Source organism: Acipenser ruthenus, chromosome 36 (genome assembly GCF_902713425.1).
Source record: "Acipenser ruthenus chromosome 36, fAciRut3.2 maternal haplotype, whole genome shotgun sequence".
Lineage (NCBI taxonomy): Eukaryota > Metazoa > Chordata > Actinopteri > Acipenseriformes > Acipenseridae > Acipenser > Acipenser ruthenus.
In genome coordinates this window covers 5954625-5982581 of record NC_081224.1, presented here as the reverse complement: position 1 = coordinate 5982581, position 27957 = coordinate 5954625, and the positions used below count along the sequence as shown (strand labels likewise).

Below are 27957 nucleotides of genomic sequence, written 5' to 3'. Positions count from 1 at the left end.
AGCATACACATGCGTGGATAAAAGTGCATGGGGTCTTCAATTTTTTTTCTTTTTTTTTTTGCCTGCGATGCGTGTGACTAGACCATTTTAAAATATAAATAAATTGTTTAAAAAACATTTTTACCTTCCTTTGGCGACTCATTTCTCTTACTGTATGACAGGTATTTACTTTTTTCTACATTTCACGTAAGAGTGTTTGGAACTACAAATTAAATATGGAATGGTGCTTTTGGCTGATTTACTTTTGCTGCGCCAATACCCTGAAAACACGTAAACTATCCGTGTGGAATGGATAGTCATTGGCAGTTCTCGCGCTTCACTGTAACTTGGCTCGAGGAACTACCGTTCCTCTCGATCAGGACCAATGAACTGGGCAGATACTCCATTATGTTGCTATTGCTGTGGTCTGCTAATGGTCCTGCATAGGGTTTTTTCAGGGTAATGCACTGGGATTATAATGGGATCCTGTGCAGCTGTGTGAAGTGGATAATTGTGAGCAATATACCTCTATATAGATGTAGGTAGTTTGAATAACACCACCATGCCATTATACTTAGTAAGTACCCCTCTTATCAAACCTACAGCTTAGCTCTTTAGCACTCATGTGGCTGAAAAGACTAGCTAGTCCACTTCTGAGCTTTCTGGAGTTGCCATTTATACGGATTCAAGAGTAATTTGAACTAACCATGGTATTGCTTAATAGCCCAATTAGCTCTGGAACTGTATAATGAATCAGTGCAATTATATATACAATGTCCCTATGAGGTAAGTGATGCTGCATATGCTTGACATGCCATGTTATGTACAGATTCTAAGGGTTTTGCCCTTGAATGGTACTCAATATGGCTAATGTAGGATTGTTTCGATTTTTTACAAAATGTCATAAAACATGGTGAACGTTCCTATGAATAGCAGATTAATGGTGAAAAACATTTTTGCAGTAAAGCTAAATAGACTGGCTATGAAATCAGTTTGGCAAATTAAAGGCTTGTATTTCTGTCCACATGATTTATGAATGGTATTGAATGTTGTATGTAAAAAAAAAGATTAATTTTCCAATTCAACAGAAAATTGAATTTGTGACAGAAAACACACAGAACTATGAATTCAGCAGAAAAAATGTACAGTAGCTAGAAAGCTGTGGATTTGTCAGTTACACAATTCACAGTAGTCAATTGCTTGTTTTCCTCTCTGAAAGTCAATTTTAGAACGGGGTCTCCCCCTCTGCCCCTGTGTTATTTTGTATTGTTTATTTGTTTTATTGTATTTAAATGTATGACGGCGAAAGTCGTGCTTGTTTGTTTATGTATTTATTATTTATGACGGCGAAGCGCCGCGGGTTTTGTTATTGTTTTAATTTAAAATGTGTTCTGGCAGAGGGGAGAGTGGGTACTCGTCCTCTGCCAGGAATAAATGGAAAACCCGTGCAGAATGTGACCGGGGGATTATTAAATAACTAAAATGTATGTAATCCCTCGGTCACTAATATAAAAGCCTGCAGCTCTCTGCACTCATGGTGGGTGTTAGAGAGGAGAGAGAGAGCGAAGTGAGAGGAGCGAGAGAAAGACGAAACTTTATTTAAAAAATATACAGGAACAGTGACAGCGACTGCCCAGCCTGACTTGTATTTATTATTTTGTGTTCGTGATTTGTTTTGTTTAAACCTTTTATTTTGCTCTGTGAGCAAGTGTTTTTTTTTTGTTCAAACCTTTTATTTATTTTTGTTATTTGTTAATAAAAACGGCGGCCAGCTGCGTCTTTCTTTAAAAACTGCAGTGCCTGGTGTCAGAGTTCTTCCTTCCTGCTTCTGTCTGACGTCACCGCCCAGCCACCCTGCCACATAGAGTATAAAAGGGTTAGGCATAGGATGATTGCTGTCATTACCAATAAGTCAATTTGGGAAAAAATAAAGAGCTATCTGAAGACCTTAGGCAGAACATTATTTATTGTCATAAAGCTGGAGAAGGATACAAGAAGATTTCCAAGCATTTTAGTATCCCAATTTCAGCTATTGTTTCTATTATCAGAAGTACTCATGCTACTGTCACAAAGGTCTCCCGGTCTGGAAGAAAGAAGGTTCTTTCACCAAGAACAAGTAGAAGAATTGTGAGGATGGTTAATAACGTAAGAACATAAGAAAGTTTATAAACCAGAGGAGGCCATTCGGCCCATCTTGCACGTTTGGTTGTTAGTAGCCTATTGATCCCAGAATCTCATCAAGCAGCTTCTTGAAGGATCCCAGGGTATCAGCTTCAACAACATTACTGGGGAGTTGGTTCCAGACCCTCACAATTATCTGTGTAAAAAAGTACCTCCTATTTACTGTTCTGAATGCCCCTTTATCTAATCTCCATTTGTGACCCCTGGTCCTTGTTTCTTTTTTCAGGTCAAAAAAGTCCCCTGGGTTGACATTGTCTATACCTTTTAGGATTTTGAATGTTTGAATCAGATCACCGCGTAGTCTTCTTTGTTCAAGACTGAATAGATTCAATTATTTTAGCCTGTGTGCATACAACATGCCTTTTAATTCTGATTTCTCTTCTTTGCACTCTTTCTAGAGCAGCAATATCCTTTTTGTAACAAGGTAACCAGAACTGGACACAATATTCTAGGTGAGGTCTCACTAATGCATTGTAAAGTTTTAACATTACTTCCCTTGATTTAAATTCAACATTTCTCACAATATATCCGAGCATCTTGTTGGCCTTTTTTATAGCTTCCCCACATTGTCTCGATGAAGACATTTCTGAGTCAACATAAACCCCTAGGTCTTTTTCATAGATTCCTTCTTCAATTTCAGTATCTCCCATATGATATTTATAATGCACATTTGTATTGCCTGCACGCAGTACCTTCCACTTTTCTCTATTAAATGTCATTTGCCATGTGTCTGCCCAGTTCTGAATGCTGTCTAGATCATTTAGAATGACCTTTGCTGCTGCGACAGTGTTTGCCACTCCTCCTATTTTTGTGTCATGTGCAAATTTAACAAGTTTGCTTACTATACCAGAATCTAAATCATTAATGTAGATTAGGAATAGCAGAGGACCTGATACTGATCCCTGTGGTACACCACTGGTTACGTCACTCCATTTTGAGGTTTCTCCTCTAATCGAATCGTGGCAAAACTGTATATATAGATACACGAATCACTCACTCGGGGTTGGGTGTTCAGAGTGGAGAACGGGAGTAGAGAGTGCAGATAAAAGAAGAAAACTTGGTGTGAGAAGTGGGATAACAGCGCCTCCAAGATTTAAGCCAGGAGAAGTATTGCGGTCGCAATTTTTTAGTTTTATTTGAGCTGGGTCTCTGAAAAAAAGGAGCCAGAGCATCCCGCACCCAAGAAACCGAAGCGTCCACAGTCCAAGAGGGGGGAGGCCAGGCGTCCACAGCCCAAGTGGGGTTAGACCACATCTCCAGCACCCAAGGGGGGGTTGGGGGTGAGCGTCCACAGCCCAATAAGGGAAGCCCGTGTTTCCAAAGCCCAAGAAAGAGCTGCACCAGTCTCTAGTGACCGAGGAAGAGCGGTGCCAGTCTCCAGACATAGACTACCTGCTGCTCCCGCCTTCACCGCTAGAGGGAGACTACCTGCTGTTCCAGCCTCCTCTGCTAGAGGGAGACTACCTGCTGCTCCCACCTCCACCGCTAGAGGGAGACTGCCTGCTGCACCCACCTCCACCGCTAGAGGGAGACTGCCTGCTGCTCCCACCTCCACCGCTAGAGGGAGACTGCCTGCTGCTCCCACCTCCACCGCTAGAGGGAGACTACCTGCTGCTCCCACCTCCACCACTAGAGGGAGACTGCCTGCTGCTCCCACCTCCACCGCTAGAGGGAGACTACCTGCTGCTCCCACCTCCACCACTAGAGGGAGACTGCCTGCTGCTCCCACCTCCACCGCTAGAGGGAGACTACCTGCTGCTCCCACCTCCACCGCTAGAGGGAGACTGCCTGCTGCTCCCACCTCCACCGCTAGAGGGAGACTGCCTGCTGCTCCCACCTCCACCGCTAGAGGGAGACTACCTGCTGCTCCCACCTCCACCGCTAGATGGAAACTGCCTGCTGCTCCCACCTCCACCGCTAGAGGGAGACTACCTGCTGCTCCCACCTCCACCGCTAGATGGAAACTGCCTGCTGCTCCCACCTCCACCGCTAGAGGGAGACTACCTGCTGCTCCCACCTCCACCGCTAGAGGGAGACTGCCTGCCGCTCCCGCTTCCACCGCTTTGGTACCAACAACGTCAAATGTAACATGCCGAAAGAATGTCAAGTAATTGTCGGAACAACACTGTTCTTTTGGAGGAACACTGCGTAAGTGACATCTAGGGTACTGCTGAATTTAGATCTGGTGATCATCTCCAGTCCCAAACCATGTACTATCCTTATACCAATTGCAATGTAAAAATGCACAGTGCTAACTTCGGGATCAGCTAATCATGAACTATTGCACAGACCTCAGGGTTAAACTGATCATCCCTTCGTTTGGTAAAGTGTGGAGAGGGGGGCAGAATTAATTATTCCGTATTTCATCTATACTACCTCCTACTTGTAAAGAAGAACTGTTATCAGTGTTTGCCTTACAATTTTTTATTTTATTTTAATAAACCTTAGGAAATCAAAATTGTGTACTATTGCTGAAACATGAATTCTAAAATGAAAATTAATTAAACTAATTGTGTAGACAAGACCAGTTATAATTAATACATCATATTTGTACTAATAAATAGTTTTAATTACAAATTGAGTTAATTACAAATTGTACAGAATGACCCACTCCGATGGATTACATTACACGGGGGTTCATTTGTTCCGATCACACCAGATCTCATTCGCTACAGTTTTGTCTTGCAGGTGTTATAATCAACACACACACACACACACACACACACACATACCAAATGCAATTATAAATCAACCCCTGAATTACACAATATACATACAAGGTTTTCTTTACAGTTCTACAAAATCTAGATTGTAAAGACCTCGTAAGAAATTAAATGTAATCACGTTTATATGAAATGGACCCTTTACGCATTGGCAACTGTGAGATAGATAACAAGGTGTGATAACTCCAGCAGCTCCTTAATCCAGCAGTATTGAAACACTAAACTGTGAGATAGATAACAAGGTGTGATAACTCCAGCAGCTCTTTAATCCAGCAGTATTTAATCGAATAGAGCAGTATGATATAGTATTGTCACACATATGTTATGAGTAATTACTGGAATGAAGTTAAATGGAATCTGTTCATGTGGAATGAAATACTTCATATACATCAATAAAGGCATCATGTATTGAATGTGCTGTTGAATGTGCTGTTGGGATATGTGTAGAGACTCGCCAGAGAAGAGAGCAAGCAAGCGTTTACATGTGCTCTTGTTCTGCGTGCCTCAATGTTCTTATTAAACAAGTTAAACAACACTAATAGTCCTGCTTGAAAATTATAAAGCAACATACCGTAAAACTTGAAATAAACGCCCCAGTGTTTATTTACAATATTTGCCAGTAGCCCCTGCGCCTAACATCTGCAAATGCTTCAGATGCAATCATGAAAAAAACCTTATAGAAACGACATAAGTAAATTACAACATTCCAGCAATGCCATTAAAGGTTGTGTCAGTGGGTAATAACAGTTTGTATTGTACACCCCCCAAGTATAAACAAAACTGTGTATATATATTGATAAAGAAGTATATGCAAAACTGTATTGCAAATGTCAATTGCATCTACCACTGTTAATAATAATAATAATAATAATAATAATAATAATAATAATAATAATAATAATAAAAACAGTCAAATCCACTAAAGACAGCCTTGTAAATATCGGCACACAAGCGTGTATTAAGTTAGGCTTGCAGCACAATAAAAAAAAACAAAAAAAACATGGTTTTAAAATTAATGAAAGCAATAATTATCATCTTTATTAACACATATTATTTTTATTTTTCACCCTCAAAATGTGTACATTGGTAAGCATGGACAATCGATGAAAAATTAACCAGCAACGAACCTTCATTGCAAAACAACCTCATGAAATACTGTGTTAATACGAAAAAAATGCAACCCTGTAAATATCGAAAAATAAGTTCATACTGTTGGCCCACAACACACTCAAAAATGCTTCAAACAGTTTTTAAGATTAACAATAAAATCAATACAAGTACCAGTTTTATCACAGCAATCAAAGCAAAAGTGACTAATTTGTTTTTATAACGTGTACATTGATAAATAAGAATGCTGGAAAAGGAGCAAAATATGAATATTTATTGCAAGACTCAAATGCACAAAATACTGTTAATACAAAACAAAAAAACACACAAATACATTAAAAGACAACCCTGTTAGTATCAGAAAACAAGTTTGTATTTGGCTTACTTTCAGCATGCTCAAAAAAGCTTCATAACTGGTTTTATAATGAATAAAAAACTGTATGCATGACGTGTACCCTAAAATAAATTAAATTCAGTTTTCTTAACATTCATTCTCATCGCTGTTGACAAACAAATTGGTAAGCTCGCTGTACAGCCTATTGACTGGAACATTCAGTGTGATTATATTATTATTCATAACCCGGCATTTAAAAGAGACCTGGCATCTATTTACCATATTTCCCAGCAGTCCTGGCGCCTATTAGAGACCGGCGAGTATTGGAGACCGGCGATTATTTGAAGTTTTACGGTACACACACAAAGAACAGAATACTGGCGACAAAGTGGGATTCAAGCTGAGAAGACTTGGTGAGCTGCATATGTAGCCGAGCAATGCCAATACTAAAACAAAAAAAAAAGAAGAGAGACTGTCACATCTAAAATTCAGACCACCTGTGGGATTAAAAAAACTGTGAGTTCAGCAAACAACTGCTAGCTGGTATATAGAAGTACTTTTTTTCATTTCTCGTTTGCATTGGGTGTGTAAAAACAACATATTGACTGTGGTTCATGGCAACGTTAGGCCATATAGACGAGTTCACTATTAACTCTTCTGCTCCCTGCTCCAGGGTCACAAACCCACCACGTGTGCCTTGGACCCCCTCCCCACTCACCTCTTTCAAGCTGCTGCTCCTGGTCTACTTCCCTTCATCTCCTCCCTTCTCAACACCTCTCTACTTTCTGGTCTCCTTCCCTCTGCCTTCAAAAAAGCCTCTATCACTCCCCTCCTCAAAAAACCTACCCTTGACCCCACCTCCCTCCAGAGCTACCATCCTGTCTCCCTCCTACACTTCCTCTCCAAAACCCTCGAGAGGACTGTACACCGCCAGCTCTCTGCTTTCCTGTCCAACCACTCTCGGCTCGACCCTCTCCAATCTGGCTTCCGCTCTGCTCACTCCACTGAAACCGCCCTCTGTCTGTCACCAACTCACTTAAGTCTGCCCGAGCTGCCTCTCTCTCCTCTTTCCTAATTCTCCTCGACCTCTCTGCTGCCTTTGACACTGTTGATCACTCTATTCTACTATCATCTCTCGCTGACCTGGGGATCTCTGGCACTGCTCTGGCCTGGTTCTCCTCCTACCTCTCCAACTGCACTTACCAGGTAACCTGGCGTGGAGCAACCTCCACACCTCACCCTCTCTTAACAGGAGTCCCCCAAGGGTCAGTCTTGGGTCCTCTCCTGTTCTCTCCCTACACCCGCTCCCTGGGCCCCCTCATCACATCCTATGGTTTCTCATACCATTTCTATGCTGATGATGCTCAGATTTTCCTCTCCTTCCCCACCTCTGACTCCACCATCCCCTCCCGTATCTCTACCTGTCTGTCTGCTATTTCCTCCTGGATGCACTCGCATCACCTCAAACTCAACCTCTATAAATCTGACCTCCTTTTCTTTCCCTCCTCCTCCCCCTCCTCTGATCTCTCTATCTCTGTTCCGCTGGAATCTACCACACTCTCTCCCTCTTCCTCTGCTAAGAACCTCAGAGTCACCCTGGACCCCTGGCTCTCTTATTCCCAGCACATCTCCACTCTGGCACGCACTTGCCGATTCTTCCTGAGCAACATCCGAAGAATCCGACCCTTCCTCACCAACTACGCTACCCAGCTCCTGGTCCAGGCCTTGGTACTCTCCCGCCTAGACTACTGCAACTCCCTCCTGGCTGGCCTCCCTGCGTCCGCCACCCGTCCGCTCCAGCTCATCCAGAACTCTGCTGCCTGTCTGGTGTTCTCTCTGCCTCACTTCTCCCACGCTACTCCACTACTCCGCTCACTCCACTGGCTCCCGATCACCGCTCGCATCCAGTTCAAGACTCTTGTACTAGCCTACAGATGCCTTGACCAGACTGCACCCAGCTACCTCCAGACCCTCATCTCTCCCTACACCCCCACTCGACCTCTCCGCTCCTCCTGCACTAGAAGACTGGCTCTACCTCTTTTATGCTCCCCTGCCTCCAGAGCCCGCTCCTTCTCCACCCTTGCTCCGCAGTGGTGGAATGACCTTCCTACAGATGTCAGGACTGCTCAGTCCCTGACCACATTCCAGCGCCTCCTTAAGACTCACCTCTTCAGACAGCACCTGTAGAACTCCTCTGTTTGTATCCTGTGACACTATCACCCTTCCTTAAATGCGCTTTATTTGCTCTTATCTGCCCCCTATTTTACTGCATTTAATCCTGTACTTCAGAATACTGTAATCTGCCAAGTGTTTAATCTGTAGTATTTTGTATTTAATCATATCCTGATGTAACTATCACTGTTATCTGCTGTATTATTGAATTGTATTTTGTCACACTTGTACTTTGCTTGAACAAAAGTAATTGTATTTATCTTGCTCTTATTGTATTACTTGAATTGTAACACTTGAAATGTGTAATAATAATAATAATAATAATAATAACATGAAAAGCTCATTGCAGGAATATACTGAGAGTCTTTAAAGTTTTTTTTTTTTTCACTTTTTTTTAACTTTGCTGAACCAGGAAAGAAGCGTTCTGTGCTGCTGAGTGAGTGGCCCCGCCGCCTACTCCACACTGTGATCTTGTGTAATGCCCCGAATGCGCAGATGCATTATGATGAGTTGGTGAATTTTTTGCAAAGCCATTTTAACCCTATGCCATCAGCAATTGTGCAGTGATTCCATTGTCACCAGTGCAAGCAACAGTCAAATCAGAGCATTGCAAATTACATCGCTCAACTGAGAAAATTGTTGGTACATTGTGAATTTGATGACCAGTTAGAGAACATGTTGCGTGATAGGATGCAGCCCTACAATGCCGGCTGCTGGCTGAACCTGCTTTGACCTTCAAGGTGGCTGAAGAAGAGGCCTTGGTAGTTGAAACTGCATCAAGGAATGCATGCATTCTGCATCCTGCGACAGCATCTACTGCACCTGCACTGACCGAGGTTTATCAGACAAGGCAGTACGTTACAAGCCACGTAGTACTCAGGGAGATGGTGTTGAAGTACGTTTCTTATGTTCTAAAATCAAGAGCACGTGATTCACACTTTAAACGAGGGAATGACACTGAAAAGAAAGGCGTAATTTCATGCCGAGGTCGTCATAAACGGAAAATAAAACATAAGATGACTCTGGCTCAGCTTGTTCACTTATTAGTGATGACACATATCACCAGTTATGGCCACAAAAGCCACCATAACTCAACCAAGACAACTCTCCATTGGGACAATGGTCCCAAGCACCACTCGAGGATTGGGCAGGAAGATGAATACAACTAAACAAAGAACAGATTGCCACTGCTAGTGATCAAAGGACAAGTAGCAAGTCTGCTGGGAAGTGACTGGTTCAATGCCCTAGACATTACTCTCACAGGAGTGCACCAAGTCCATCAGCAGTCTGTTGCATTAATGTTGGAGAAGGTTTTCAAGGAGGAACTGGGACCTTGCCACAGCCTGCCAGTCACCATTGAAATGGACCCTGCAGTCACTCCAAAATTCCTGAAGGCACATCCTGTTCCATTTGCATGGCCTCCTGTTGGATATGTAATACTTTGAGCATGTACAATACATAGAGTAGACTGCAGGTTTATAGAAAGTCCACCAGGGAGCAGAGTAGCAGAAGACTGTAAAGCTGTATTGTTGAATAAACTGTTTTCCAGCTAGTGCACTATTCAAGATGGATGATCCCGATAGTTCCCGTCACCAAAGACAGTAGCCTGAAGCTCTGTGGGGATTATCGTTGCACTGTCAACACAGCAGTCAAGTCTGAGATCTACCCATTACGCACATGTGACAGGGAACCGGGTCGCTGGTTCCTGCGCAAGTGTGTGCCTGTAGAAAATCAGCTGCGTAGCGCAGTTGGAGACACGTTGCTAAGCAACCAGTTGAGTGGCAGGCTCGTCCTGAGCTAAAGAGATCGGGAGGTCTGGATTGGCTGGGGGCGTGCCTGGGGATGCTGCGCAGAACTCAAAAAGTGTCTGCGCTACAGCTCGGGGCTGCTGCAAGGCCATTGCTGTATAGATGGGCACTGAGTGAGTGTTTGTTTACATCCAGGAGGGAAGCGTCCGCTCTGCGGAAATGACTACTGCGGAGCCCTTTAACTGCAAGACGGGGCCTGTGAAGGCGATTGCCCAGCCAGGACCGTCAGAATGGCGCGGAGTCGCTGGGAGGCCAGGACTTCAGAAATAACACAACAGAAGTAGGTCAGCTTAGGGGAGGTGGATCCCAAAACAGTATAAAGAGGGTTACCGTAGAGTAGAAGGTTCCTGGAGCAGGACGTTCCTTTTAGTGGGACTAGCGCTTGTCATTTTGTGTGGCAAACTTTTATTTTTAGCTTTTGTTTCTTTGTTTTTATTGCTTTATTAAATGTGACACTAGGTCTACCATCGCTGCTACCCTAGTGTCAGTTTGGTGTTAAAATTAAATCTGCGCGCCTGAGTGGCGTATCAACACCAATGCTCTGTGTCTGTCAGTATTTTCCAGTGACTACCCACACATGTAACACTTCACCCTGTTACACCACAGTATCTGAACTTTTTACATCATTAACCGGAGGCTAAACTTCACGAAACTGGACCTCAAGCAGGCTAATCAGCAGTTAGTTCAAAAAATCAGATGAGCTACTGACGATCAACACACACAAAGGGCTTTTCCGCACCCTACGATTTTGGATTCTCAACCACGTGGCCATATTCCACTGATTGAAAGACACACTGCTCGCAGGGATTCCCGGTGTAAACCTTATCTAGATGACACAAGCGGAGCACTATGAGCGACTCCAGGAGGTTTTGCGACGATTCATGCAAGCCACTCTTCGGCTGCAGAAAGAAAAATGCATCTTTAATGCAAAGCAAGTAGAATTTCTCGGTTTTCGTGTGGACCAACAAGGAATCCGACAGACCAACAAGAGATGAGTGATCCAGGATGCTCCCACACCACAAAACCACAAGACTGGGCTACAGACATTTCTGGGACTGTTCAATTATTACAATTGTGTCCTGCACAATAAAGCGACAGTTCTAGAACCACTGCATCATCTCCTTGACCAGTCTGCAAAGTGGGAGTGGAATGCCAAACAAGAAGCTGCATATGCCAAAGCAAATTACTGCTAGCAGATAATGTTTTGGCTTACTACAATGAGAATAAACCTCTGGTGCTTGTGTGCAATGCTTCACTTTACGGAGTAGGAGCCTTGCTGAGTCACGAGGAGCCAGATAGGCAGGAGGTGCAAATCAGCTTTGTCTCTCGAACACTATTGATGACTGAAAGAAACTATGCCCAAATTGACAAAGAGGCCCTTGCTGTTATTTTTGGCAGGAAGAAGTTCCACCAATATCTGCTGGGATGTCATTCTGTGATCTACACAGCTCATAAACCACGGCTTGGGTCATGCTGGGATGTCATTCTGTGATCTACAGAGATCACAAACCACAGCTTGGGTCCTGTCGCCCTGCATGTTGAGATGGAGTTTGATGCTTGGAGCCTACAACTATGCACTGTGTTACAGACCAGGAAAACTGTTAGCCAATGCTAACGCCCTAAGCCGTCTGCCATTGCAAACTCCTGTTTCGGAAGCACCACCACACTTCGAAGTCTTGCTGTTGGAAGTTGTGCCAGAGGAGCCACTGTGTGTAGAATGAATTGCTGCACTAACCGTGAAAGACCCTGTCCTGTCATGAGTCCTGCACTGGATTTTGCATGGTTGTCCCAAAGACAGCCAGCACAGCCTTTACACCCTTCATTCGATGCCGAGGTGAGCTGTCAGCACACAACAATTGTGTTCTGTGGGGAAGTCACGTGATCATTCTGGAACATTCAGGGATTATGCACATGAAAGCACTAGCAAGAAGCTACGTGTGGTGGTCAGGAATGGAGGAGGTCGTCAGGAGTTGTGCAAAATGTCAAGAGACACATCATGCTCCATCCAAAGAATCCATTGCATCCTTGGGAGTGGACCACCAAGCAATGGTCATGACTGCACATCAACTTCGCTGGTCCGTTTCAAGACAAGATCTTCCTATGTGGTGGAGTAAGTTATCATGAGTTCCATGTCGTCAAACACAATCGTCTCAGTTTGTGACACATGGATTGCCAGATGTAATTGTATCAGACAATGGTGCCGTGTTCATATCAGCTGAATTCCAAGAATGTGTGCAGTGCAACTCAATCCAGCATATGACTGCTGCACCATATCACCCCTCCTCAAATAGACATGCCGAACGAATGGTGCAGACAACAAAGGAGTCGCTGAAGAGAATTACAGCGGGAAATTGGGCTACTCGCTTGGCTAGATTCTTGCTTGCGCAACACAAAACAAATTATGTGGCCGGCCCAAAACGGATACCTACAACCACTGTGGAAGTAGCTGGATCAGTGTTGTACAAAGCTGATGGTCAAGTCCATCACTGCCACTGGATCAGTTGAGAGGATGGACCCAAGGCTGACGAGCAATCACCAGCACAGCAGTCACTTGAGGGTTCAGGCCAAAAATCACCTGTTGTGGGATCAACACTGCCGAGGCTGTTACCATCAGGGGGAGCCCCAAACCCTCCTGTATTGATGCCCAAGACTCCCGTTTCAAGAACCGAGCCAGACAACACTGCGACCCCAGTGAAGCAACCCCGTCATTGCCGAATGAATCCTAAATGACTAGAGGACTGTGAACTGGGGGAAAGGGGTGTGATGTATTGAATGTGCTGTTAGCATAAGTAGGATATGTCTTGAGAATTAGCATGCAAAGTCACTAGGACATGTCAGGACGTGCCATGCTAGAGAACCACAACTGTTTACACATGCTTTTGTTCTGTGTTCCTGAATGTTACTATTAAACAAGTTAAACGACACTAATATTCCTGCCTGGTAGAGCAACACACACACACACACACGAAGAACATAATAAAAAAGTTTTAGCGATATATTTACAAATGTAGTCACTTACAAATTGACTTTTTATAGACAGATATTTATTACATTTACTTGAATTATGGGTACTTGGGGAATGGATACAGCAGTGCTGCTCATTGGACTTTGTACTGAACTAGGTCTAAAGAATTGCTGGACTAACTTTCTACCTGTTTTACACACCTCTAGGGGGCACACGGCTGTTACATTGTGTTCATTGCAATTGAGATAATCTTTAACACCCACCTGCAGACTATCTGGAGAGGGTTAGTTCATTGCAATTCAGTTACTACGCAACTGTGAGTGCATTGCAATTGGCCCCTGGTGTTAAGATGTTTGAAGTGAAGGCAAATACAGCGGTGTGTATTATCATGTCGTGACCACAGTGTCTTTCAACCAGAGACAATCATCCCTTACCAGGTGATTATGATAATATTTACATATTGCAACAAACTGAAATGTAGCTGTTATTGATAAGAATAAGAATATCTTATTGTGATACAGTGTGGTGAGATACAGATGCAACATCTAAACTCTAATTAGGTGGAGCAATGCAAATGCAACATTAATGTCTGTGCCGCTTTGTCTTGGCACAATGTTTCCCCTGCGAGTGTATGTGGCGCAATTCTAATAAAGCCAGAGGCAATATATGTGCTATAATTATTCAATTGTCATTTCATATTTTTCCTATGATTTTTCTTTGCCTTTTGATAGTTTTGCTATTATGCTTTGTGAAGGGACAATGTTCCTCCCCAGTAAAACAATTCACGGACATTTGGGCTCTTTTGTGTTGTTGACTGTGTGTAAACGAGAGAAGAAATATTAAACAGTTGTAATTACAGAGAACATCTGAGGTAGTGGCAGAGAGAGTGGTGAAGTGTTTTATTCACAGATGAATGCCGTTTTGCCCTTGACAGACCTGACAGAAGACAACGTGTGTTGAGACGTTGTGGTGAGCGTTATGCTGACTGTTGCATTGTTCAAGCCAACCAGCGTGGCAGTGGAAGTGTGATGATATGGGGAGGAATCTCCTTTAACACAAGAATGCCATTGGTGCAGTTTGTGGGCAACCTTACTGCTGATACATTGACAAAGTCCTGTAAGCCAATCTAGAAGTGTCTAGTTTCCAGCAGGACAATGCAAGACCACGTAGTGCTAGGATTACAATTGCACGACTTCAAGAAAACAATGTCAGGGGGCTCCCGAGTGGCGCATCCAGTAAAGGCGCTCCATGTGGAGTGCAGGATTCGCTCTATAGTCTGGATGTCACGAGTTCGAGTCCAGGCTATTTCTTTGCCGACCGAGGACTGGAGCTTCCAGGGGGCGGCGCTCAATTGGCCGAGTGCCGCCCGGGGGGAGGGAGGGCTAGGGAGGGCTCACCGCACACCAGCAACCCCTGTAGTCTGGCCGGGCGCCTGCGGGCTTGCCTGTAAGCTGCCCGAGAGCTGCGTTGTCCTCCGACGCTGTAGCTCTTGGGTGGCTGCATGGTGAGTCCGCAGTATTAAAAAAAGCGGTCTGCTGACGGCACACGCTTCGGAGGACAGCGTGTGTTCGTCTTCGCCCTCCCGAGTCAGCGCAGGGGTGGTAGCGGTGAGCTGAGCATAATAAAATAATTGGCGATTCCAAATTGGGAGAAAATAATAATAAAAAAAAAAATTTATATAAAAAAAGAAAACAATGTTGAGATCTTGCTGTGGCAAGCTTTTTCTCCTGACCTGAGTCCAATAGGACATCTGTGGGACCAAATCGCCAGTGCCATCCACAGGGGACAACCGCGACCAGCCAACCCTTGCCAGCTGGTTGCAGCTGCACAGGAAGTGTGGTGGAACATCCCACAGCAGTCTATCCAGAGGCTGATCAGTTCTATGTGTCAACACTGTCAGGATTGTGTTAATGCTCAGGGAGGTCATACCCGATACTAACGTTGTAATGTTTTCATTTTGACAGTGTGTCACGTTTCATACTGAAAACGTATGATTCTTTGATCTGTATTTTTGTTCACATTTTCTGTGATTTTGTTTCATACCTATGTCTAAAATATTTTATTAAATCCTTTAAACCTGAGTGTTGCATTTCTTTTGTGCATCAATGTGTGTGTGTGTGTGTGTGTATATATATATATATATATATATATATATATACACACACATACACACACATATACTTACTTGCAAAAGAAAAACTGAGGAAGAAAACACAGGAAGTGCAAAGTGACAGAAAGTTATACAGAGTCCCTTTGGATCATTTTCATGTTGGCTTTAATAAAAAGTCTTTATCTTGAGGTTAATGTTTTTGATGTCGTAAGCATTTTAAATGGCACACATAATTATGCTGGGATGGGAAGTAAATGGTAACGTCATAAACATTTACATGCAGATTATTCTGGATTATTTATAATATTTTTTCTGAGCTGAATGCAACTATGTGTGTTTCCAAGGAGATTCCTAAACCAGCAGTTTATTGGCCCCAAACTGCTGTGACATAAATTATATATTAAATAAATGAAAATAAAAAAGTCATGAGATTTTTCTACCTAAATGGGGTACTTGAGCCCACAAGGGGAGACACAAGGGGTACAGTTTTTAAAAAAGGTTGAAGACACTGATCTAAAAAAGGAAAAAAAATGAGAAACACCTGCCCTGTCAAGGGCCAGGAGAAGGTTTAAAATGAGAAACACCTACCCTGTAAAGGGCCAGGAGAAGGTTTAAAATGAGAAACACCTGCCCTGTCAAGGGCCAGGAGAAGGTTTAAAATGAGAAACACCTGCCCTGTCAAGGGCCAGGAGAAGGTTTAAAATGAGAAACACCTGCCCTGTCAAGGGCCAGGAGAAGGTTTAAAATGAGAAACACCTGCCCTGTCAAGGGCCAGGAGAAGGTTTAAAATGAGAAACACCTGCCCTGTCAAGGGCCAGGAGAAGGTTTAAAATGAGAAACACCTGCCCTGTCAAGGGCCAGGAGAAGGTTTAAAATGAGAAACACCTGCCCTGTCAAGGGCCAGGAGAAGGTTTAAAATGAGAAACACCTGCCCTGTCAAGGGCCAGGAGAAGGTTTAAAATGGTTTAAAAAATCCATGGTCATGTTTGTCAAAGTCTCTGGGAAATTGGAGTAGAAATCTGCAGCAAAGACTCTTTTCTTGAATGACCCATAATTTAGTCATCACTTTTGAGTCTGTGTAATTTGTAAACTGACTTGCACCAGGGAGATTATCCTTTTTATATACACATACCAGGGATGGGTAACATCTTACAGTCATGTGAGAGTCAGCGCCTTTACACAAGGATGTGCTACATGTCACAGGTGATTCTTATATTCCACTGTTTATAAAGACATAAAGACATATATTAACTCCTGATCTCTTTTGGTAATTCCACGCCTTAGTTTGCTTGACCCATCAGTACCTAACTCGCAGCGCTGAGAGAGAGAGAGAGAGAGAGAGAGAGAGAGAGAGAGAGAGGGGGGGGGGGGGTGGAGGCGGTGTTGAACGAGCAGGTTTAGTCTGCCATCATTAGAACTCAGTGCTAGGGTTTAAGAGGACTGTATCCTCTATGCTTGCTATATAAATTCAACCTAGGAGGGAGAAACACGCCTCGATGAATGATTTTTGGATGGCTGTTGGGGGGAGCGAAAGTAGAAAAAGCCTCTCTTCTCAATTTCACTGCTTCACCTGGAGAAATGCAGACTTAGCCCGAGAAAAAACGGCAAGATCAAGCACATTTTAGGATTTTTTTGTTCTTGTCATTTGTTGCCAACCGGTTCTAAAACGAGATGCTGTCTTTTGTGTGCACCTGTCTGTGGGGACAACGACAATAGCTCTAATTATTCCAGCGCCTGTCTAAAATAGGCTCCAAATCCAGTCAGGCGTTTTCTCTCCAATAAAGATATATAGATGCATATGTTTATATGACTAACGACGAACGTGAAGATAGGTGCACGTGAATCAACCGCGGCAAAAGACGACATAGAACATTACATTATTAAAATACATCTACAGCTTGCCTACTGGATTTAAGGGATTCATTCTAAAATCTAAACAAAAAACACAACCTCAGTAAAATGGCTATTTATTTCTAGGATAACATTTTAAATAAATAAACGGATTATTTTTTTCTCAGTATTTTGATTGAGATTCGGACCACGGATTTTGAATTACTTGACAAGAAGACTTTTTTTTTATAACCCCCAATATTACCTCTTAGTAATAATAATAATAATAATAATAATAATAATAATAATAATAATAATAATAATAATAATAACTGGATTTGAACATCTTTCCTCTGGAATAAGATGTTTCTATATCGAAAAGCCATGGAATGGAATCCTCACCGAGCGTTGCTGAAAAAACCGTCTCCTTTTGCTCATCTGCCAGATGTCCAGCATTGATGGGACATGTTGTGTTCTCACAGAAATCCTTTTAACGTATTGAATCGCTGTGTTCAAGTTGTCTTATGGTATATGTGTGTGCTCTTTATGATCAAAATGGTCTGGTTCCTTGGCGGTCTTAATAAAACCAGAGGAAGCACAGAGCTGCTTGCAAAATCAAAGCCATTTTCAGCATCATATTATTGACTGCGGGCGAGATTTTTTACTTAAAAAACAAACAGAACACCGACATCTGCAAAGGGGAAACAGAAACTGACCTTTATTTTTGGTTTTGGTATTTGTCCATATTTATATTCATATATTTTTATTTTTGGGGGAGGAATATTTTTTTCCACATTAAAAACAAGCCCCCCACACACAGGCGCGTGGAGCTGGTGGCTGCCTGGAAGAGATCTTCTTATTAATTTTTAATCTTTATGCATCCGCAAGAAGCAGAAAGAAGGTAGCAAAAATAACAGAAATAAAAAGCGGAGAGCGCAGAAATAATGGACGAGAGACATTGAAGAAAGGACAGAGGAGGAAGAGCGGAGGCAACCAGGTAGGAAATGTATCATTTTTTTCTTTCAAAGAAATCCACTATTGCATACAATTGTCTGTCATCGTGGTTTATGTATGGTGATGTGTGACACGGATAGTGAACGTTTTTATACCTAAATATGTTGTATAATTATATATTGTATCTGTATATGGCACACACGATAGGAAAACACAAGCGTGCGTGTGTTGGCACGCATAGGTGTAACCTGCCTGGATTATTATGATTAATATTATTTATTAATTTAATACAGCATTCCATGGCTCTACAAATTGCAATACGCCATTGTAACTGATAGTTTTTAAATTGTACAGCTATTTTTTGTATTATTATTTGTGCAGGCTACATCTGCCGGTATTTTTGTTTTTGCTTTACATACATGATACAATGCGTATGCATGCAGATTTACTAAAGCAACTACACCACAGTAAAACGCCGAAATGAGGCATGGGTTGAGTTCTGCATATTTTATCTTGGCCGCGGCGCTTCACTGTAGTGTCCTACTGTAATCAGAACCCGATTGCGCCATTGATCGCGGGGAGATGTGTATACAGATGACAAGTGACAAGCAGCGAGCACCCTGGTTTTTATTAATGAGCAGGTAATGGACTTCTATAATAAGGTACTCAGGCGGCGCTGAGGCGGCCGGGAGGTATTGCTGGCTTTGGGTTGTATATGTTGCCCCCTCCCCTTCTTTTCCAGCAGTGACACTGCGTACCAAAAACAAACCGATACCCTGCCCACATCGCCATAGCCTAAGTGTCAGGAAAGCAAAGACTGCATCAGATATTTACTTTCTAATTGTTCCAATTTCTGTACAGATTCCTTTAAGGAAAATACATATTTTAAATTAATATACCGCAGATGTTTTTGATTACATTTCAGGTAAGGTAGAATGCAGGTACTGGTATATCAAAATGGGTTACCTATTGGAATACACATTATTTGCACATTGATATGGTAAAGCCTTGTATAAAGCATTAACATTGAAAATACAAGTAATTTCCTTGATTGATATTGCTTGTACTGCTATGGTTTAATGGTCCCGTCAGGATTGTATTATTATTATTATTATTATTATTATTATTATTATTATTATTATTATTTATTACGACGAGTAAGAGTAGCAGGAGTAGGAGTAATATCGATATTTGTGGTGGTAGTCATTGTAGTGTAATATTCACAGGTGTGCTACATAAAAAAAATCAATAAAACATCAAACCATATTTATATACATAGTCTACTGTGAATTCTGTACATATTGCCTATATGGCTGCCTGTGATTCTCAATTTAATATATCAATGGCCCTACTGTGCTGTGCAAATTAATGCATCCCTCCCATATTTACAGCACTATAAATCAGTCTGTAATTCTGTTGGTTTGCCAGTAATAACTGTCAATAACAGTCAAGTTGAGCTTTTTAATTGCCCAGTAACTATTAATATTGAAGGTCAGGGCTAGGATTTGGGTTGTAAAATGATTTGTTAGGGGTGTGTTAACATTAGTGTAAATAGTAAGGCATAATACACTATGACACCACTGCTGTGCATATATAGGGACTGTTGCTGTTTACACATTGTAGAGGTTTGAAGAGACATGGCCAGCTTATCTTTACATAACATTTCCTTGCTCTTTAAAATACAAACCCAGACCCACCTCCTGGACAAAGAAGCTGGACAAAGAAAGAGAAAACGCATTAGAACATTTAGCAGGTGTAGGATTTTTTGGGGGGGAGTAAGAAGTATTCAAATCATTATTACTGGAAATAAAATGCAACGGATCAACCTGTTTTTACAAGTAAACATTTCTAAATTCCAGTATTTAAGTGGATCATGACAGTATGCGCTACTTTTTGAGTTTGCTCAAAACGTTTTATGGTAAGCATGTTGTAAACATTGTAGCAGGGACTGTGGTTAAACCATTGCTTAAATAAACAGATGTTGATGCTGGCTTTGTTTTATTAACATGTGTAACATTACAGCAACCGAATGCGTGACTTCCATCATATACAGGGGTTACAGTTTTGTTCAGTGGCTTTGTGGTGTTTTGTTTCTGCGTGCTGCTGTAAAATGTCTCCGCCCTTTAAAAATGAAATTCCCGTCTCAGTGACGTCACAAAAAAACCCCAAAAAACCATCAGGCAGTGAAATTCAATCCCTCCTCTATCCAATGATATGGGAAAGTATGGCAAAATATGGTGGCCCAGTAAGTCAAAGAAATGAAGTGTGTTTTTTATCGTGTTTACCGATCATGGGCCCAGAATGACACTTCAGTATGATCGTGTTTACACGATCACGGTCCTTAAAGGGTTAAATTAATTCCCTCCCAGCACACACTCGCGTATGCTACAGTACCCAGTTTGACCGTGTGTGTGTGTGTGTGTGTGTGTGTGTGCGCGCGTGTGTGTGTGTGCGTGTGTGTGTGTGTGTGTGTGTATTCTACACATCTTTTTTATGGGTAATTTACATTACTAATGCTAACTAAGATAGATATATAAATAAATAAATAAATAAATAAATAAACAAAAAATAATAATAATAATGCACTTTCCCCAAAATTAGTAAAAAATATTTAATGAAACAAACAAAAAAAAAAACATCACTCAAAACGATAGGCATATTTTACATTTTTCCAATAAACAAATAAAGAAAGACATTTTTATTTTTTTAAAGTGTTGATATTCTCTTTACAACCCCCAATAATAAGAACATAAGAACATAAGAACGTTTACAAACGAGAGGAGGCCAGGCTTTACAGCTGTGGCCAAAGTTTTGCATCACCCAATATAATTAATAAATGTTACTTCATAAAGTTGAATGAAATCTGCTGAAATATGTTATGTTAACATATTGAATAACATACCGCTTTGTAGTTTTTCATATAGTGTACTTAATGAAAAACTAACAAAAAATGAAAAATGTGACATTTTGAAATCTAACATGAAATACTGTACTACATAGACTTTTGCGATATCATTTAGTAGTTTTTTTGATTACATGATGTGAAATAAAATATATAAATTATGTTTAAAAAAAAACAACAGCACTTAAACAATTTCAAATATTTGTTTATGACAAACGTATTGGCATCTTTACATTAAAAGTCTGTAAAAATTTAATAGAACTAATTAAAAAATATATTAATTGATTGAAACCCATTACAAAGTAATTAGGCTGCATTATAAAGTCAATAGCCAGAAAAGCAAGTAATTATTTCCAGCATCTGCTGAAGAAGAACGTTTTGGCAATACAGCAGATGATTGTCAAGACAAAGGAGTTGGATTCAAGTCTGAGAAAAGCACTCATAGCAAACAAAGGAAATAGCTACAGAACAGTATCAAAGAAATCTGGAAAAATCCACAATCAGAGCAATACTCAAGAGTACCACAGAACAAATTCATTATATATATATATATATATATATATATATATATATATATATATATATATATATATAATCACGACATCACTGCGAGTCCAAGACCGCACCGACATCACCACGCAGGCCATTACAGTGACTGCCCATAACAGCACTATGACTCGTATTGCACAATTGCAAAGCAGTTGCATTCCAGGTTTTATTACCAGCCCCCCATCCCATTTCCCAGTGTCCATTTCTCAATATAAACAGTGCTTGTTCCGCTATTCTGGCCTCAACACTGCCTTTGGTGTGTTTCTTTTGTCCGTCGCCACCACTATATGTAGAAACGTTCATTTTCCCGTTTGGCAGGGCACCTAAAAATGTAATCCTATAAGCTGCTAGAGAATAGATTTATACCGTGTGTGTGCGTATACAGTGGTCGTCCAAAGTTTACAAAACCTAATTTATGGAAGTGTAACACCCTAAAAATAATGTTGAATATATGTAGATGGTACATTCCTAAAATCATCCTATTCTTCTGTTTTCTAATATTAAAAAAAGTTCCAAAACAAAACACTGTCAGTTCAGCTTGTTACAGTTATGCACTGCTTTGTTTGTGTTGTGCTCTTGTAGCCCTGAATAAATATCTTTTCAAAGAAACAATAAATCACCATTTAATGTGTGCAACAGAAGCATACATTGGGATACTTTTGACAAACTACTGTGGATATTGGCCAATTGCAATATATGCTGAGCCCTTGAGGGTAAAGATATGAATGCACAATTAAATAATAATAATAATAATAATAATAATAATAATAATAATAATAATAATAATAATAATAATAATAATAAAAGCTTCTGCTCAGAACTCATAACAGGGGAATGGGGAAGAGCTGCAAGTCTCACGCTGTCACTGGAAGAACTGGATCAAGCTTGCGCCTTTGACAATTCAAAAATATCAGCAGATGTAAATATCTCTGTGATGTATTTGTAAGGGTCTTTTAATAGAGCATTTTATTAGACATAGTGTACAGACCCTGATTAACAGTTGTACTATTAAAAAATAAATAAATAAATAAATAAATAATAATAATAATAATAATAAAAACTACGTGCCCAGCAAGTACATAAAGGGGAATTATCTGACTATAACATTTTAATTTCAAACAACAAAAGCGAACTCTCTCTGGATAAAACTGTCATGCTAGAAAGAAAACAGTGGGTTCAGTAGGGATTCGACAGGGCAGAGAAGCAAGGACAACAATATAAAGTTAAACTCTTTGTTTAAAAAACAAATCTGGACAAAATATACATTAAAAAAATATCCAAACACGTCATGTCCTTGTATCGGTCCCCAATCCCGGATGTCCTGTGGAGGAGTAATCATATACAAATATATATAAGCACGTGCTGAATATCATTCTGCAACAAGTGAAAAACCAAAAAAACTGATATGCAGCCCAACTACATAAAAAATGCTTGTGGAAACACGCTTTTATTGCATGGAGGTTTTACTTATCGTATTTACCAGTCTAGTTATGATGGAGCTGTATGGGAACAGTGAAAAAAAATACTATAGTCTTCTGCAATCAGATAATCAATCATGTTGGTCTCCATGTTGGCTCAATCAACTGTGCTGGGAAACCTCCAGCACTGCCAGATCACAAACAAAAACAACCTCTGTCCAAGGTAGAAAAATACCTTAGATTTGGACTGGAATCCTCTAGATTTTTAATTTTACAATATTGCGATAAAATGATGGAAAACAACAAGTATTCAGCATTCTTGAACACATTTCAATAATATGCAAATGAGCTTACCTGTGATTGGCTGTAACAATGTTCATTGTTTCATCACTGGTGTTTGAGAAGAATATATTATCCAGCATAAACATGAATGTGCAATGCATAAAGGTATTTTGTTTTAACATCATTAAAGTTTGGTGTTCTGAAAACATAGCAAGCATAGCAAAACAAAACAAAACAAGTCTTCCTCTGTATCTTGAGGGTAGACAACATCTGACCTGAAGCTCTGGAGCATTTCCTTTGATGGGATGAAAGTGCTGCAGTCCTAGTTTCGTCGCAAGAGACCAAAATGTATGGTCATGATTGCTGCTTCTGTGGGCACATGTAGCTTATTTCGGTGCTTTGTTTTCACAATGGCCAACTGTGAGAATGCATGTTCAACTACTGCATTGGAAAAGGGGAGGCTCAGCAAAGCCAATGCAAGTCGAGAAACATTTGAACACTTTGGTTCCCCCAAAACATTAGTTTCATTCATTGTGTTTGCCCAAAACTCCAAGGGACTGAGATCAGGTTTGAGCTTCTCACTGTAGCACAAGGCCTGCCATTCCCTCTGAACATCATCTATGGTGCCAGGAAAGACATTCTTGAACCGGTATGCTAAAGCAGTAATTCAGGGCTTTGCATCTGCCAAGGCATTCAGTGGCATCAGGGTTTGCATCATTAGCATTGTGCTCACATTCTCTGGGAGACATGCCTTCACTTCAGTAACCAGGGCTACGAGAAGATTTCTGCATCATACACAAAGTACATTGCAGAAACTGGCATGGTGGTTTTCAACTTCAGATTCAAGAAGCTCATCATCTTTGACGACACACTGCAGCTGAGCAGGTAGAACAATCTGCTGAAGAAGGGGTCGATAGTAAATGACAAAGTCCTTACTGAGTTTGGATGGATCAGAAACATCAGCTTGAAACATGCGGTTGATGGTGCAGATAGCTTTCAGTTTGTGAAGGAGAAAGGTAAGGCAGAGACGGCTGCTGGGGTCAGATAACATGTTCCATAATTGTTCAGCTATCTGGAACTCTTGTGATGGCATCTTCATGACTTAGCCACCTTGTGTCACATGGTCGAGTTAGTTTCAGAGGGTTCTCATCATTGATTGTATGGTCCAGATCTGAATAATCAAGCTGACACTTTGTGCTGTGTGTAAACCAGTTATGCACCTTTCGTACCATGAAATCAAGGTGACGAGGCAGGACATCTGTGGCTTTGCTGGCTACTAGGTGAAGGGAGTGGTAAATGCATTTTACCACAATCAAGTGTGGCACACAATCTTTCAGATGTTTTGTCACTGAATTATGACACCAACCATACTGTTGGTCCCATCAACACCAATGCCCATCAGATTCAAAAGTGGCAATTTGTCTTCATTTAAGGCATTATTCACTGCGTCAGTGATTATTATGGCTGTCCCATCCTAGATCTCAATCATCTGGAAGAAGGTGGTTTCAATTTTTTGTTCTGATTCACTGAAATATTTAATCATCATGTCCAGGCACTTCTTCATGGTTATGTCAGTTGACTCATCAATGATGAGACTAAATGTGCTTGTCCCAACATCAGCGGTAAGCTCTTTGTGAAAATTTGGAGCCAAGACATTTTTTATCAGGCCTGTGCACTTTGTGCGATGCAGTCTCATTTTTGCTAGAACTGTTGCATTCTTGTCAAGTCGTGGCACCAGTTGTGATAAATAGTCAATAGTTTGGATGGCAGAATGTTCAGCCACATGAACTGCTAGCTGTAATTAAGCAGTTTTGACAGCAGCAGATGAGGTAGTTGTCTCTGGTAAGACTTTTTTGTTGTGCACTCAGGGATGACAGATGCTTTTTAGTTTTTGTATGGTCAAGCAGGTCTTTTCTTCGGGCACAGAGAGAAACTTTACAAGCCTTGCAAAACGCCTGTAATGGCCCTCCTGGTACAGCTTGTAACCAACCTGAAATAAATAAAAAGAAAATACAGTTACATGCACTTTACTGAAGCACTAGCAAGATTTATTTATTTGGTTATTTTTCTTAGTTAGCTACATTTGTAGTGTTTAATAATTAAGTTAATTAGTAAATATGCCATCATTAAAAAAATGCAATAGTATTTTGAATAAATATATAAGTATTACATTATTCCATTCAGAAATAGCTTGATATAAAAAGAGGTTAAATTACTGTAGTTATTAGGGATGGGCATTTTAAACATTTCAACTTCAAAGAGGTAGTGTCATGTTCAGTGTATTTTAAAGTTCCATTAAGCAAATCATTAAAAAAAAAAAAAAAAAAAAAGATCCACTATGATTACTTTCTTTCACTCTGCTTCTACGTTGTATTTCAATGAATAGTTACATGTAGAACATTGAACAGATATATATAAGAACATAAGAAGAACATAAGAAAGTTTACAAACGAGAGGAGGCCATTCAGCCATTTGCTCGTTTGGTTGTTAGTAGTTTATTGATCCCAGAATCTCATCAAGCAGCTTCTTGAAGGATCCCAGGGTGTCAGCTTCAACAACATTACTGGGGAGTAGGTTCCAGACCCTCACAATTCTCTGTGTAAAAAAGTGCCTCCTATTTTCTGTTCTGAATGCCCCTTTATCTAATCTCCATTTGTGACCCCTGGTCCTTGTTTCTTTTTTCAGGTCAAAAAAGTCCCCTGGGTCGACACTGTCTATACCTTTTTGAATTTTGAATGTTTGAATCAGATCACCGCGTAGTCTTCTTTGTTCAAGACTGAATAGATTCAATTCTTTTAGCCTGTCTGCATACAACATGCCTTTTAAACATGATTATATGTACATTTCATTCTGTGCATATGATTCAGTGCATTTGTGAAAACCTCAAAATGAATAAACAGAATTGAAAAAAAAAAAAAACAAATAAATAAGTACCGATACTAGTTAAACGCGTTGTGTAGTTATCATTACATTATAATAGATGTATGTACAGGTCAATAATTACACTATCCTTTTTTAAAGTTAAGTTAAAAAAATCTATTAAGTACTAAAGGGAAACCTAAATCTTACATTTGTATCCCACGTCTAGCAGTGGGATATCTTTAATCTTTAATTTTCAAATCAAAGTGTATCTACTGTCTACTAAAAACACAAGGACATAATTTTTGAACGCCACATATACAGTTAGCTGGTAGGGAATTATATAAATATTTATCCTTAGGACTAGATATCCCTTTCCCACAACAAAATAAATTCCTCTGCGATATATGCTTTTCAGTTGCGAAGTCGAATAAACATTACAGTATTTCACAGTAATCTACTTTACATGGGTTTGTCTTGATAGTTTTATTAATGATTTATCTCTAAGATGACCAGATTTACATGAGGTTATCATTTTCATAAACGTGTTAGAACTTTAATAAAACTACCCATATTATTGTTGTTATTATTTCAGTAGGCCTAATTATTGCATTAACATTACATTTTTCTGTAAACCATGTAGGCCGAAATGTGTTAAAGGCTTAGGCCTGGTACCATGTGGCGAAGGCCCGTAATATGAAACTAGGCTCTACACAACCAGACTATAGTATGAAAGTTAAAAACAAACAGGATTTTTTTTCCAGCCGTATCATGAACATAATTAATAATCACAGTTCCAACATTAATTCAAATAGAACAGATAAGATTTTCATTTGGAATAAGGTACAAACAGCTATACATAGAACAGTCTGGATCTAGAGACTTGATGTCAATGCTTTTAATTCACCTTTGAAAGCTTCTTCAGCTTCCCAAGCTTTTGTATATTTCTGTTTGTATGGTGGATGAGCCGTTGCGATGCGGCGGTGTGGAAGCACAAGCAGAAAAGAACTAGACCAGGGGTGTCAAACTCAGTTCCTGGAGGGCCGCAGTGTCTTCTGGTTTCCATTCCACCCGAGCTCTCAATTACTTAATTGGTCTAATGATTTGATTAATTGGACAAATGTAACACTTCTCTCCAGGTCTCAAAATGTTTCATAGGTCGTGTACCTTGAATGAAGTGCAGTTTTTAAATCATCAACTGTAAAAGACCTTGAAAAATAAGAAATATGTCCAAATGAACAAATAATTAGATCAATTATGTTAATTGAGAGCTTAAGTTGGAATGAAAACCAGAAGACCCTGTGGCCTTCAAGGACTGGAGTTTGACACCCCTGAACTAGACAGACAAGCCTGAGCATCGCAGATTGCAACATTGTATCTTTCTCCTTAGCTGGGATTGAACCGTTTTCTCATATTGGCACGTGATACTTCTACCACATATATTTGTAAAGGGAATGCTTGGGAGGGGTTGAATTCATCTTAAATTTGAGCATTTTTAATTATAAAAAAAACCTTAGAAACTCTTAAAATCCAGATTTATATTTAAACTTTGTTAAATTGTTACCTCTGGAAAAAACTGAGCAAGGGAGAAAAACCTCTAAATCTGGAGGGAAAACCTCTGATCTGGCAACATTGGAAACCTCCCAAAGCTGCCCTAGCTCCGTCTACACAGACCGCAGATTTTTTTTAAAAAATTTAGTCGTTGTCAGTTATTTTTATTATTTTCTCCCAATTTGGAATGGGCAATTATTTTTAGGCTCAGCTCACCGCTACCACCCCTGCGC

The 27957-nt window shown here is 40.6% G+C and overlaps 1 protein-coding gene across 6 annotated transcripts in view; it reads left to right on the top strand.

Annotated features, from left to right (window-relative positions):
* The first annotated feature begins 16812 nt into the window (after positions 1 to 16812).
* Positions 16813 to 27957, top strand: part of LOC117965547 (adhesion G protein-coupled receptor L1-like) — a 270259-nt gene continuing 259114 nt past the window's right edge. For all 6 annotated transcript variants that reach the window (XM_059007937.1, XM_059007934.1, XM_059007938.1 and 3 more), the window contains exon 1: positions 16813 to 18206. The gene's annotated coding sequence lies outside the window, so the exon portion shown is untranslated. The remainder of the gene's footprint in view (positions 18207 to 27957) is intronic.